The sequence below is a fragment of the Falco punctatus genome, assembly GCF_963210335.1.
Source record: "Falco punctatus genome assembly, chromosome: 11".
NCBI lineage: Eukaryota > Metazoa > Chordata > Aves > Falconiformes > Falconidae > Falco > Falco punctatus.
Window position 1 is genome coordinate 3,106,141 of NC_137591.1, and position 16,112 is coordinate 3,122,252.

At 39.7% G+C, this 16,112-nt stretch overlaps 1 protein-coding gene across 6 annotated transcripts in view; it reads right to left on the reverse strand.

Moving 5' to 3' along the window:
- ROR1 (receptor tyrosine kinase like orphan receptor 1) overlaps positions 1-16,112 on the reverse strand; it is a 183,245-nt gene that overhangs the window by 86,219 nt on the left and 80,914 nt on the right. The window lies entirely within an intron of this gene.

Consider the following 16,112-nt stretch of genomic DNA (forward strand, 5'->3'; position numbering starts at 1 on the left):
CCTCTCAAATCACCTCACAGCTCTTGCAAGTCTCACCATGGGAGGAAGTGATTTGGATTGCAGTTATTCAGTAGTTTGTTACAAAAAGGGAAGAATGGACTCTCTCATTTCACTACCAAGTATTGAAAACTTCTGAAACGTCGAGTGAAAAAAAAAGGGACAATTGTAAGTATTTCTGGCAAAAAGTACCAGGGAAACATTCCCACTTAGACATGTAGATTCATTAAACAATAGGTGACGAAGGGAAAGCACAGTGTGTATTTTTGAACAACCTACATGAACAAAATCAAATGCATTCTGCAAGACTTCTGTCTGAGGAACAAGCCTGTGTACCTACAAGCACAGTGGATGCAGGTAAAACTGTGTAAAATTTTGGATCTAAGTCCCATGTGCTTCTTTTTTTTGTCATTTTTTCCCTATGTATCAGTGACAGGCTGACAAGCATTTCTTAAACTTTAACAGTACTTCTAGTTTTAAACAGGTCATCTAAATGAAAAGTTATTTTTCCTTTACAAGGCACCACTTCTATTCCAGCCCAACATAAGGAAGAAAATTAAGGCACTTAACTCCTTTTCACTAAAGCAGTTTTTCCTTTCCCTTGCCTTTGTCCCCCCCAAGTACTGCAATATTAGGGCATGAAGAGAAGATCTGGTATGTCTTTTTCAAAAAATTGTCCTTTGTAATTCTTCATTTTAAAAAATAAACACTTGGCATCATTTTCCCTTAACAGGCAATGTTTGGTGTAGTGGGAAGCTCTGGGCGCATAAATGAAGATGTGTACGTCTGTAGACATTTATTCCAGCTGTTCGGTTAAAAAAAAAAAAAAAAGTTGTTGTTCTTCCTTCCCCCTAAAATCTCCAAACTGATTTTAAATTACAACATTTTGAAAGCTAATGCCCTCTTCTGCTCTTTTGTGTCAGAAGTTTGCACTTCTATTAGAATGTCAAGCACCTTCCTACAAACACAAACAGCAGTTTTGCTTTCAGGGAAAACTGCCTTCCGTACAAGCACAACATTTAAGCAAAATACCAGGAAACCCAGAATAACACTGCAGCAGTGATATTTCTCATTCATCTATTTGCTCCTGCACAGATGCTGGCTCCCAGTGCCTCAAAGCCCAGCAGAGCCCGGCCGCTCTGCAGCGGGGTAGAGGGAGGGGAAGGGATGTGGAAACCAAAGAGCTGCATGGCTTTCTATCTCCTTTGAAGAGAGATTATGTCTGTTGAGATAGAGTGTAATTGATGTTGAAAATGCATGCGTACTAATAAATTAATATCACAGCAAACTCGAATTACAGGATTTATGGGAATGCAATATAGCCCATTCGGTAAACAGATCTGAAGTACAGGCAATTTGGGAGGATAAGAAATACAGAAGCTTGGTTTGCTTCCAGCTGAGGAGATTAATGTCAATATTTAAGAAAGTACCAATTCACTTGCATAGGAAAGGGGGGGGGGAAAGATCAGCCATCTGAAACAAAATATTGGATTGCCTCAGTGCTAAAGGATTATCCAAATATAGTAAAATTTCACCCCGCTGCTCTTAATGTGTTTGAGTCCATCAGATAGCATGTAACTGCCCTTCCAGCACCACTCTTTGGGAAAAGCGTGTGAGATTGGGAGTGCTGGAGAAGCTGGTTCTTATTTTTTGCACAAAGGACAATCCTGCATCAAAGCTGCTCAGCTCCGCAGCAGTGTCCCCACTCCCGCACGCCTGTAGTTCATAATTCATCTCGACGGCTGTGAGGCTGGGTTTGATAACCATTTAAAATGCTTCATGCCACAGGGAAATGTCGTTCCTCCGATAATGTCATTTGGAGTAAGTTCTTCTAGAGGTGTGAGGTTTTTTGCAGAAAAATAGCAGCCCTAGCCTAATCTTATGTATTCCCTGAAACATAGAGAAAGAAGGCCTTCCACTGTGAAGGTGAGAAGATATCTCCTTTCCTTCCTCCAGCAGAAAGACACCCACCATAAAGAACAGCCCAGGGCCCTTTAACAGTCTGCAAAGTCCCTTATTATGTTCTCTCCCCCCAAAAGCAGACTCTGGGCCATTCAGATCAATATAATAAATTTTACTATGGAAGGAGCAACTCTGAACAGTTTAAAATGTGTCCATCCTTGTAATTCCTTAGAAATACTCAGAAAGGTCAAAGGTTGAAAGCCAGTTCTTTGAAAAAGAGTCCCATATTGCTGAACTTTTAAAGGAATCTTAACAGGCATGTTAATTACTCTGAGTCGCGCATGACACACTTAACGCGCCAACAAAAAAAACTCAAATCCATTTTTGCTGAATGCATTTCAAGGCCCAGTTCAGCAGAGTACTTAAGCACGTGAGTAACTTTAATAAGGCTTAAGTATGTGCCTAAATACTCTACTGTAAGAGGGGCTCATGGTCCATACCATAAAGGGACTAGAATCAGAAAACCAGTCCAAAACACTAAGGATACCTACCAGGTGATCCTGAGTCCCTGGGCTCTAAAAGAAGAGTTGTTGTGAATTATTGTCCATCTGTACCTGTTTTATGAACATCTCTCAGTGTATTTGTTATGAAAATGTTAATATACAGTCCTTTTCCCTATGTCACAAAAATATATACTCATCCATCAGAGTAACTGTTGGTGAGAAGAGGCAAAATTCTGCATCAGCCTTTGCAAACGCATGGTAATCTGACCCCACCAAGTGATTACTTACGAAGGATGGCAAGATATGATTTATTTTTGAGTATCATTAAACTCTAATATACTGCAATAGCGCACAAATATTTTCTGGTTTTATCTCCACACTAAATTTTTATTAAGCCCAATTGTGAATGCCTAAGCATTGTTTCTGAGTATTCATGGACCTTCTCAATGTGTAACTGTTTGCAGTGACACAAATGGTTAATGCATTTCTTCCAAGCTTTTTCGTATTTATAAATTTGGGTTATTTCTAGGCTTTTGTTATGTAAAAAAAAAAAAAAAAAAAAAAAAAAAAAGTATTATAGAAGTACTTAAGACAGTTTGTCCAAGAAAATCCGATTTAAATTCCTTTTCCATTAACAATGTAAATATACTGACCACTTTTTCCTTTTTGGACAAAGAAACCATGTATATCTAAGGAAGGTTTTCACAATGTAACTAATATACCACCACCTCGAAAAGGCTCAACATTTCCTCAAGGTGTATCAGTAAAAGCAGACAAAACATCCCTTAGTTATTTTTCCAGAAGATGGATGGAAATTTGCATTGCAGTAAATCCCACATGCAGTACAGTCGTGCTTATCCTCCTTTTCAAGTGAAGCCAACACGGAAACTTGGAAGACCTTTTGCCAGATAGTCCTTGCCATCTGCTTCCCTCTTCTAGCTTTGAACATCGGGATTATCAGAATGTGTCCAGTGAATTAATGAAATGGTGGCACAAGCAGAAACAGTGTCTTCAGTTGAAAAATAACTTGCAAAAACTAAAGGGAAACAGACATATAAGATGAAATGGGCTATTACAGACTATTTCACAGGGAAAGCCTCAGCATGTGCCGTACTTGACTCAACACTGGGAATCAGACTGCCCACTTGATTTCAGATCACTTTGTAAATGCTGCTAGTGGGACGCTGGTTCCCTGTGAACGTGGAAAACTGGGATTTCCTCCTAGGTGCCACAGCAGTAGTCCCATCCAGGAGCACAGATGCAGAAACCTTTTTTTGACTAGAAAGAAGCCCCCGATGAAATCACAGCTTTTAAAATAGGAAAATGTGGGAGAAGGTTGATGCTGGGCCTCTTACAATACTGCTTTGGCTCATCCTTGGTAGGTGGAAATTGCCCACCTCTGGGACACCGCATATCACTTGTTATGGACGCTGGGTCTGTATCCATGTGGACAAAAGAAATATTTAGATTCCGGCTTCCATGAGCTGATGATCACACAGGATTATAACAAAATTTGTCAAGCATTAATACCTCTTTGCTTTGGCCTCACTTCCCAACCGCCCCCAGCTCCTCCACATTATCACCACCCAGCAAATTCTCCACAGGTCCTCTGCAATACCTACTCCCCTTTGGATATCATCCCACAGCACTCCCTCTCCCTCCCTTCAGGCTTCTGACACTTACACTCCCAGCCCGAAGTGGGTGTTTATCACTATTTCTTACAAGATCTCATATATCCTAAAGCTTTAATTCTCAGACACAAAGCAGCAAGTAAAAGACATTTTTACAGGTTTTCTCTAGGTAGGTTTCTAAAGAACTTCCCTGTCTATACCAAGGAAGTGACTTGGCTGAACAGTAAATACCACTACATATACCACAAATTAAATGGTACCTGAAGAGGAGAGATGCACCGATTACATATCTCCATTTATTTCACTATTCCTGCCATTTTCTGTTACTTCTCCCTTTCATATCACTTCATCATGATGTTCAAATTCACAGGCTCATCAATTTTTTATGTTTCCATCAGTTACATTTCTGCTATCCCAGCAAACAGTCAGTGAAGTATTTTGAATTGCACCTCTTTCAAATTTATAATTAGAAATATTTTAATTGCTCTCTCTCATAGAAAGATAAGTTATCTTTCTTAAAAATAAACAAATCCAAATGGAAAAAATTAATTCATAATTAAATCATTCTCTCCAGAAAACCTACAAGCAAGACTGATGATTCACAAAAGAGATAAGAGGATTAGAAATATAATTTTAAAATTGTCTTAAGGGTGAAAGTTTACACCCACATCAGTTAAATGATACCCATATCAGTTACAGAGAATGAGCTTAGCTCAGTCCCAATTAAAAAAAATATCAGCAAACTAAAACTTAAAAATAAAATGAATAGGCAGTATCTTTCAAATCTGTAGTATGTTCCAAAGTGCAGAAGGGCTTAAGAAGGGAGAAATATTTTTTTAAAATTTGGAAGGTTTTAAAGTGTAGTTTAAATATTGTACAAATAATTTCAGGTAGAATTTTTCAAAGCTTTCCACACTTTGGTTATATTAAAACAGTGTATTAAAATAAAATATTCCAGGGTGAAAAGATAAAGGCAATCTGAAACACCTATGAATTAAAGGAACATGGGGTATAAGCAGGAATCCGCCTGACAGCCACCCACAAACCAGGGATGCGTGAGTCAGTTTTAATAAAGAGCTGATTTTGGCTGTCATCAAAAACTTGAACACGCTCAAGCCATACCCAGCATGGAAGAAATGTGGTTAAGTGCTTTTTTCTTTCCCGTATCTATCACCACAACTTGATTTCAGGCACTAATCTTTGGGATGGAAACTCAAATCTCAGATCATTTCAAAGGTGCCTGTTCTCATGGTATTCCAGCCTTGCTGGAAACAGAAACTGTCCTGCAGACGAAAGAGAGCCTAATCCTGAAAGATTCACAGTGCAAATTCCAGCCCAAAAGCATTTGATATGCTTGGATTGGCTTCCCGTAAGCAGTTGAACTTTGTGTGCTGGCATGAACTCACTCTCTGAATCTTTTGAAGTTTGCCCTACCAGATTATTGATGTACATCAGCATTACGGCAGAGAAAGGCCAGCCAGCCGCTCACAGGGGTGTCATTATCTCTGGAACAGCTGACATATTTTTCTAGTATAAAGTGAATGAGCATCTCCAGAACTGAAACTGCATTAATAGCCCAATACGCCAACTTCAACAGAAGTGGAGGAAGCCCAGCACAGGGCCATGTCTTGCATTACTGTGCCAGCTCTCCCCTGTCATACTGCCCAGCACAAGGCCAGGAATGACTCTGCTTGCTCCTGGCACTGGTACCTAATTAAATTAAACATGGAAATCCTGCTTCAGAGTATACAGGGCTGAGCACTGAATCCATTCTGACATGAGGCAACGAAAAACGAAGGCTCCTCAGCCCTTCACCATTGACTACGACGAATGATTTAGGCAAGATACAAAATGAGTTGCAACTGCTCACCTGGCACCTTTGATTGTCCCTCCCTTCCTTCCTCAAATTCAACTAAAGCACAAGAGACCTGTGATTCAAAAGGCAACTTATCCATAAAAACACGAGGAATCTTTTCCCTGCTGCCAAAAAGCAGCATCAGAAAAAATTCAAATAATTGTAAGAATGCAAACACATGGACACACACTACTGTTGTACACATCGACTTGCTCAAAGATGTCACATTTTTCTTGTTGTGAATTCTACTGTGTGATACATTTATCAATAGCACCAACAGTCCTTTCGCTACTGGACAGGTATTTAAAGGAGCGTGACGTGATGATAATATTTACTAATTACCATGCTGCAGTATTATTGGCACATACAAGCCAGTTGGTCCTTCTCTGCCTCCAGCTAGGCTGTCGCCAGTGCCCTTCTCTCTTTGTCTGATCTCTTTTGGAAAGTTTTTAGCATACCTTGGTGAATACTGTGATTTCAGTAAAGCTGGTATATGAATTACATTTTATTAAATGTCATGGTAAAGTGCTCAGGCACTGATGCACAGCCTATTAGTAGCTTTAAGATTTCAGTGTTTTGGTGGGAATGCTTCAAAACTAAAGTATGTTTTCTTTGGCTGAAGCATGACCATTAGATGCAGTTTCTCCTGACATTTTAAGAATTGTTTTATGACTGTTTCCATGGAGGTCGAAAAGGAAATTACTGTTCCAGGAATGCTTAGATAGCATCCACGGCAACACAAAAGCTTAAGTTATATAGCTGCATTCTGGCCAGTCTGATGGTGTGATGATTAACAAGTTGTGCTGCCATAGAGGGCCCTGAGCTGGGAATGCCACTGGGAATACTGCTTCCTAAGCTGAAGGGTGAGTTCCAGTGACTGATCCAGCATCTTCCAGGTCATACATTTTCCTGCACACTCAATTATCAAATTTTCTTCCTATACATCTCATCAGTCACAATTATTATTTGTATTGTTTCCTTACCAACTACCAGACATTAGAGAGATCAGATGATGAAGCTCCCTCCCACACCCCCCACACCCCACCCCCCCGCTTTTTCTTTTAAAGGAAAGTGACTCTGCTTAAAACTTCCGTAAGAATGGTGACCGTAAATTTATTAGCTTCACTTGCTATGAGGAAACTGTTAAAGGCATCAGGAAGCAGCCAGATAACAAAGGCCATAAAATACTTTAGAAATTAATGAATGAAAGATGGGCTGAAGCCACAAAAGTGTGGGTCTGGTTCTGTTTTTTGAACTTGTACAGAGTTCACAGATGCTCACAGGCAGGGCTTTTATTCCAGAAAGTAAAGCATCAGTGCTCAAGTTTAAAGCAGAATCAAACTTATTCCAAAGCTCAGAGTTATCCCAAATCCTTGGGGTTTGTTCTGATACCTTGCTAAAATGATTCAGAAATCCTGTGAGCTGGAACCTGCTACAACTGACTTTCATCAAGCATTTTCCTGAGACAACGCTCGAGAAAATATCATGACTGCTCCTACCACCAGTTATTGTGTGCTTAAGAGACCATGTTGAGAAAGAATAAAATTCATCCCTGCTTAAAAGAATTCATCATCTGAACAGGTAAAACACAGGAAGGGGAAAGGCAAAATGATGGAGGTAACTATTGCCCCAAGCCAGGGAGTGCTGCCTGCTATACTGCCTTAAGCCCTTCTGACCTGTGCTCCAAGAGTGCAGAAAGAGGCTGACCACTTGTCTTCCTCAAAACCAAAAGAGAACTTGAAGTTTTACCCAAGTTCTGCTGAAATCAGGGAATTCACTAGTGATTTAAATAGATTTCATTGAAACAGAAATTCATACTATGCATGCTGGTGCCTCTATCAACATCTTTTGTTCAGGTACGGAGAAATAAAGACTTTATGTCCTTCCATGTTTTATCACTCAAAAAGAGAAATACCCTGGAGAAAACTATGTTGTATATAAGACCTCAGAGACATGCACCCACACAGCCTTTACACAACACGGTCAATTAATCAGACCCTGTATACATTACCATATACTGAAGGTACATTCTCTCCTTAAAAATGAAAATTACATTTTTAGAATAGAAACCTTTCTTCTTTCTCTCTTCCTTTCTTTTCCACACCATTCCTTTAGACATCTGCATTAGCACAATGAGACCCGTAACAGCTGCTGAGACTCACTATTCATTTTTTTCTTGTACAGTTCTTCTGTCTCTAAAATATACTTGCTAACTGGAATAGTATCCACTCCAGAGTCTTTTAGTTTCTTTACAGAATTGACCGTGGTATCAACAGACAGGGTCATGGGCCACCCACCAGATAAAATGGCAACTAAGGCAGTTGCTTACATAGAAAAAATAATGTTAGAAAACTGTCTGACGTATTTTTAGCCTCTTTTAATGCACTCTAGCAGCTGGAAACAAGGTGGGAAGCCAGAACCTTGGGCCAAGATCCAAAAGCCATTGAAGGCATAGGAGGTTTTCCATGGACTTTGACTGGCTTTGAATCAGGATCACTCCGGCCAGGCTGCTTCCAACACAGCTCAGAGCTACTCAAACTGTTTTCTGGGATTACATTCATGGTTTCCTTCACATTTCATACATGAGCTCCAAAGAATTACACACAACAAACATTCTAGGAAATTAAGATTTATGGGGGAAAAAAACCTCAGCATACAAAATAAAAAACCTTGCCCTTGAGAAATGTACGTAGCTGAGGATAGAGATAAGAATTCTTTTCTCACTTTTTAGTGTTTAGAGCTATGACTATATTCATAGCATCTATTTTAACTGAGATTGTTACAGAGAGGGAAAAGGACAGCTTAGCTACAACTTCAGATAACAGGTCAGGTTTTGAAAGTACTACCTGCACCTTCTTTGAATAAAAGTAAATACTAGAGTCCAATTTGACTTTCTATACTCTTTAAGCATAATGACAGAGATAAAGGACTCTTCATTTTAAATACACTGATCTTTGAGTTACAAATCTAGGAAAGAAGTACAGAGGTAAAAATAAATCAGAATTATGCTTAAATGAAAAATCACATGTTTAAGCTTGCGGATTGGGCTGCAGTTTTAGAATACCATATTGCTCTGCCTATCTCCCAGTTATGGCAATACAAGGAACATCCCTCAAAGCAGACTATGGGCTTTCTGTAATAATTTAGATTTGTTTGTTTAATGACCATATTGATACAAGGCATTCTTAGGAATTCCACTGTCGTAATATCTGGTCATCATTTTGAGTGCTTCCCAGATTTGCAGTAACTGCACAGCCAAAGGAGAGTCCCAGCATTAACCGAAGCAATGTGCAAAACTTCTGGAAAAAGTGGTATCATAGTTATTTTAAGTCAAGAATCACTAGAATTAGTGAGGCCATTCATTCCCACTCTAAAAGAGATTTCCAGGCTGTCTACAACAGTGGTACAATAATTCACATTTAGGAAAAAAATTCTCCTTAACTAAGGAGGATGCTTATATTTCCATCTGAAAAAGTTTGCTGTGAGACCAAAATCAAGTGGTCAAATGTTTTAGCAAAAGTTGTGACAAGAAACCACATTATTTAGATAATTCCGTAATGTGGCAGAAGCTATTCTAACACTTGAACAATTAGCTTTTTGGCAGCACAGACTCTGGAAATAACTGCATAACTGTCCATTCTCCTGACAACTTTCTTCCTGGATTTTTTTTTAAAATCCCATGAATGAAGGATTACCAGGATTTATGTAGCTATTTAATACCTTCAGGAAAGAAAAAGCATACGGTACAGGAAGAGAAACAACAGGAATAGAATGGATCTATCATAATTTAAGTTAAACTTGCAAATAAATTTATCCAGACATGGACTGATAAATATCTAGACTATTTGTACTTGTTTCCTGGATTGTAAAAACTATCCTGCAGCTGCTTCCTTGACTACTCCAACTTGCTGGATTTTAGGGAGCATGGCTACACAGCTGAGGGAGTCAACTCAATGAGAACCACAAGTCATAGCAATTGGTAACAATTCATCCCTTTCACATTGAGTGCTGGTTTGGTTTTTGAGACGTCTGCAGGAAACGTCACTTGTCTTGTAGGCAGTTCATACTACCTGTCCAAAGATCTGGCCTGGGCATTTTTTAAAACATTTTTGTAAAATATTTTTCTATAATTTTAAAAATGAATGCTTAATCTTCAAATATGTTGCTGAGCCAACCAAAACTGAAAAAAGTAAGATGTTTCACACTGAGACTTTGGGGTTGGATCCATATAGCATTATTTCCCCATGAAGACACTGAATATTCCTTTATCATCTGATTTAAATTCCCCATTTATTGAGACTAACAGGTCCCCGAGGTGTACTGTAATAGCCATCTGAACAAGGTGGCCACTTTCCCATTCTCCTCCCTGCTCACCATGAATATCTCAGAGCATTACAATCTACCTCTACCATCACTGCTCTTGCCTCCCGTACCTTATCAAAATGAAGATGGGGTTAAGCAGCTTGAATTTTCATTGCATTCTCTGCCAGCAAGAATTAGAAACCCTCTGTGACTGGGAGAGCAGGAGACTCAAGGAAACAGTAGGGTCAGTGTGACCGGCAGCAGGCTCAGCGCCTTCAATGCCCCACTGATAACAAGGCTTTTTTTGTCAGCATCTCAGCAAAGGAAAGCTTTAAGGACGGATTTCTGAAACAGTGTAATGAAACAGCTTTGCAGATACTGATGGGGAGCTCCTTCCATGCATGAGGGGAGAGGTACAAGAATACACAAAGTCATTTGTTTGAAAATTTAATGAGTAGATGATGAAGGCTGAGCCAGCAAAAGGCAGGCACTCCCCTCCTCAGCCCCAGGAAATACGATAGAGAACAGAACAAACTGGGATGGACTTTGAAAATTAAGGGAAGCAGCTTGCATTTGATACGGCGGAGCAAGAAGAGGTAGTTGAAAGCACACAGAGAAAAACAGAGTTAGGCAAAGAAACAGGCAAAAGAATTTATCTCTACTATACAGCAGCATACAGGTCCTGTTTAACCCCTTGTGGGCTAGCTCTTAGTTGGCTCTATATTACCCTATAAGCATAAGGGCTTTATAATGAAAAAGTCCTCTGCGTTAATATAAATGGGTGGATAAAGGAGAGAAATCCTCCGTGCCCTATGGAGGAGAGGCAGAACTGTGAGCTCAGCCCTTACAACCACCACAGAGTCTACCTGGCAAAGAGCACATTTTAAATGCTCCAGATGTGAAAAGGTCTTTCCATTTGAGCCTACAGTCAGTGCTGTAAGGCATAAATCCCCAGGAAACCAGGCTTCCCCAGTTCATGTGCTCATACTTGATTCTATTTCACATTGCTCATGCTGTACAACTCCTGGGGGAAAGGAATAGTTAAATCCAGCCAGAAAATGCAAGGGAAGAGAGGTGTGCTCTGGAGATTCCACCAGCTGTGTGACTCCAGCTGAAACCCAGCAAGAGTTCAGGGATGCTGCCTCTGAAGGAGGCCAGATAGCACTGATGTCCTTATCACTAATACCTGCTGCTGCGCCAGGCTGCTTCCCAGAGCACGGAACACAGCAGGGGCTGGGCGGTTTCGGCTTTCACAGAGGTTGCCTCTTCTAAATCATGTTAATTCTGAGGCTGTCTGTCAGCCTGCTTTAGTGCAGATCAGGAGCAAGCCACAAACCTTTATGCAACAATTCTTGCGTTCATCTATTTATAGACTTTTTACATGTAATAGATGCTTACATGCTTGTCCTGTCTGACAGTAAACAGAGGAGTGATGGAAAACATGCCTCTTGAACGTCATCTTTGCACAGAAACGATAAAGATATATGTAATGATCAAACGCCTTGATCAAAGCAAACAAAACAACTGGATGCAGATTTGATGATGGATATTTGTTTCATTTCCCTAAAACAGACATGCTGTTCTACAAAAAATGGGGGAGGAATGGAGCCCACGTCATGCTTTCTTACTGTTGCTTTTAGAGGAGGCATGGTGTAGGTGCTGACTTTTGATTTCCCAAAGGGGCATGGAGAAAGGATTCGATCAGCCTTTGATCTACAGGTCAGAAGGCTCTCTGGCCCCCACACATCACATGGGTTTAGATGCTCCACAGTTTGACTCCTAACATCTTTGATGATTGGGTTTTGCTGGCTAAAGAGCTCATCTGCTTTTGAATGGCGATTCTCAGGCTGAAGCCACTCTACCTTGAGATGACAACGTGTGGTTTTTAACCTAAAACCAACAAATAGGCTATCATTGTCACAGGCATTGTGTAGATTCCCCCCTCTTCACTGTTGGAAAGTAAGAGGTTAAATCCCTTTCTGTTTTAACAAAACCATATTTTAACTACATCCAACACTTATTTAACTTAAAAAGACAAATAGGCATGCTGCGCTCTAATAAATTTTTCCTTGGCTCTCTCCCTTCTCTTTGAATTGAGGGGGGGAAAGAGGGAAAGAGAGACAAGAGAGAGAGATTAACTATTTGGGCTAGGCTGACTGCCCTTTAAATTGTCGAAAAGCTTGGAAGATATATGAGCTTGCTATACTGACAGTACCAGTAATGTAGGTCAGACCCTCAGGGTCTCCCAAGGCTTTCAGATCAGCCTATCCGTAGATACTAGATACAGGATGTCAGCATTCATTTAACAGCTTATAAAAAGCCCCCAAATTACCCCCAAAACAGTCAGTCCTGGCCAGAAGAATGCCTTTTATTTCATTTAATCAACAACTGCTAAGTTAACCTGGCAACGTGCATGATGTTTAACCATCATGAGACTTCAATAGACCATTCTGAGTGTCTAACTTTCCCGTCTATGTTGGGAAATCACGTCAACGTTTTCATGTATTCTTGTCTCTTACCTTTGCAATATTATTCCATATTGCACTCTCTGAAAAGCTTATTTCATGTTACTGCTGCTGACCCAAGCAACACAGTTCCCAGCACTTACTTTCATAGTTTATCCTCGAGGCTAAAAAGTTCTGCAATAAGGACTTCATTCCTGATGTTTGCTCTGTATTTTCCATTTCTCAGTTTCACCCATCATTCCCTTGGACTATGTTAAAACAGCTCCTCTCTTTTCTTGGTTTTTCCCTTTACTATCCAATACCGCCCACTTCAAGGGAGTCAGTGTTTCCCACAGAGCTATTTGCCTTTCTAAACTTGGAGGGGAGAATGTGGCATCTGAAACGACATTTTGTGGTAACTATTAGCAAAGGCTGAATCGTAATAATTACAAATGCACTTTGAGATAATAGATTCCTTCCCTCTCTCCGAGTCCTTGCTGTTCAGGCAAGCTGCATGTACTTGAGGCTGAGTGATAGGTGTTGGTTTTGGTTTTTTACTTTCTCCATTCAAACAAGTTTCTCAGGGCTTCCAGACAATTTTGTGACATTTCTTCAGTGATTTTAAGGAAAAAGAGGAAAAGATGTTTTCTGCAGCCAGTTTCAGGATGTTTACATATAGTTTGTATGTTATCACTTTTAGGCATTTCTAAAGGCATTAGAAAGACTACGATATAATCTCCTTTTTCCTTCCCTCCTCTGTAATTTAGTTTGGAAATTTTTGTGCCTTCCTGTGTGATAGAGCCCTGTGCTCATCACCTACCTGTTACTACAACTCCCAAATCAAGGCCTGAAACCTTACCAAAAGGCTGCATTTTAATGCCCTGTTCCTTTGCTATGTGTTTCAGGAGGGGAAAAAAAAAAAACAAAACAACACCCAACCTACAAGTGGTTGGAATTTGAAACTCTCCTGCCCAAGAGACTGAAGTTCAAACAGCCAGAATAAATTTTTCCTGCAGAACTGCCCTCTCACCCCAGCAGAGAAGAGACTCCATTGCAATGTTTCATGGAGAAGCAAACACAAAAGGATATGCTGAACTCACGTTGTTATAACCTAGGAATTCAGAGAGTTAACACTGACCCGCTGGGGCAATATAAGCCTTCATTCCTACTTTCTCACATACTGCATCACAGTGGACAAGAATACAAAAAGATCATTCACCTACACATTTCTCAGCAGAGTCTAATCAACTGGGACTGCAGAGTGGCACATGGTTGCTGAGAGAATTTCAAGGGGGAGGTAAGGCGAGGGCTGAATAACATTTAATAACTTTGAAACTTGATAGCTACCTACAAAATAATGTCATCGTTGGGAACAATGGTAATTCAGAAGCCGTTTACAGAATGACTGAATTCATTGTTTAAATCTAGATGAAACTTTGTAAGTATGTATTGGTGGTACTCAATAATGTAAAAATTTGAATAGTTTCTGATCAGCTCAGTGGAGTGGTATTTTTGAAATATTTACCTTATAATCGAATCCAGAGAAAGCCAGAAATTCACCTAGAAATCTCTTGCCCTCACTTTAATTTTAATACTGCATTTAGAAGTCCTAGCTGAGAAATGAGATGTGAGGTTTACAGAATAAGTATGGTAATCTTATGTATTCACTTTACAGCTTTCCTTTTACAGCTTGAACTTCCCAGGCCAGCTGGAGCTCTCCCTTTGCAGAATCTGCTAGGGATGTATGTAAAAAATATGGAAACCTCTAGAGTTAACAGCCACCTCAGCTATCCTGGCTTTTTCAAAACTGTGCATTTTTGGCTAAGCCAAGTGTCAAGGAAAACAAATGTATACTTATGAGCTCTCTTTAAATGCAGATTTTAACAGCAAAAGTAAACTACAGCCACTTAGCGTTATCTCTGTTGTGCCACATGGGGTGTTTGAAATAATTAGAATGTAACCTGAAAGATCTTGGAAGCAAAACTGTCTAAATCTAGTTCAACCAAGTTAAATTACTGCATGAGATTGTTTTAAAAGTCTTTACATCATTGCCGATTTCAGTCTCATGTGTGACAGCATCTCCATGCTGAGGCTCCCAGGCCTGAAATCATTTCCCCAAAAATACTAAAGCCCTTGCAATTTGGGATTGCATTACAGGTTGTATAACGTAGTTTGGAACCTGCCAAGAAAATGTCTTCAGCCTTACTTTTACAAATATGGCAATGATCAACCCAAAGCATGATGTGAAGGTTGATTATATTTAAAGCAATTTAACATGTTGCAACAATGTTATACTTAATGCTGCTCCATTAAATGAAACTGCAATCTAACAGCAATACAAAGATGAGGTCTGTGGACCTGGTCCTACAAACTTGATTCACATCAATAACATTTACCTACATGAGTAATCTCCCTGAGGTAAAGATAATGGTTGAAAGGGAAAAACTGAGCAGCTGGTTATAAAACTTGCCTTCAACAGTTAGGTTCTAACTCTAAAGTGGCTAAAAGTAATGCCTAATCTCAACAGCGACTTGCGTGTTTCTCATCCATTTTCACATTTTTCAAAGATTGCTGTAGGACACCAAAAAGAAAGTAGGAGTAAATTCTGTCAGACCGATTTCCCTCTTAACATCTCCACACAGAAGCCAGGTAGAGCTGCAGACACCACTCCAGAAGGCTAGCTGGGGTTCAGGAGTTGGAGAAAGCTGCCCAAACCGCTTCCACTCAAACAACGACCGCTGCATAGCAGAAAGTTATACGTATTCACAGATATCATACTCCTGTGAGGACAGCTCCAATAGTGTTAGGTTAGGATCTGATCAGTTGTGATTTATTTTTTTTGCCTGCATCATTTGATTACCATTCACTACTGCTTTTTTGAAATATATAGGATACACTAAAATCACATAAATCTAGTTTACAAAAGTAGTGAAGAACGCAGTATTGCAATACAATAGCAAAGATAATAACTTCATAATAATTTGTAGCTCACCAACCACAAAAGCTCTACAAATAATAGCTTCCTTTATTTGTATGTCAACAGATCTGATGTTCCCTGATGATCAAGATAAACAACTACACATCTTTGAGAAATAAAAAGGCACAGATGGAAAGCAAACAAAACCACAAAAGACCAAAGTATGCCAAAGCAAGCTCCAAAGGCATTCCCAGAACTGCCAAAACAGGTATTACAAAAGGAACTCTATCATTACCACAGTAGCCTTTAGAGTCAACAAAAACTTAACTGCTTCAAAGTACCAGAATTATCACCATCTATGCCATGCAAGCCCCGCTCCATTTATACAGAATTGGTCTGAAATCACCTTTTACTGTTTAGTGACAGCAGAGGACTCTCCCTCATATTCCGTAATATTATAAGAAGCAGCACAGCAGTAAATGATTCTCACTGGTAATGAGGAAAATGACTTTACCAGCCATCCTGCTCCACAAAAGACATTTCCCATCACTGAATACATAC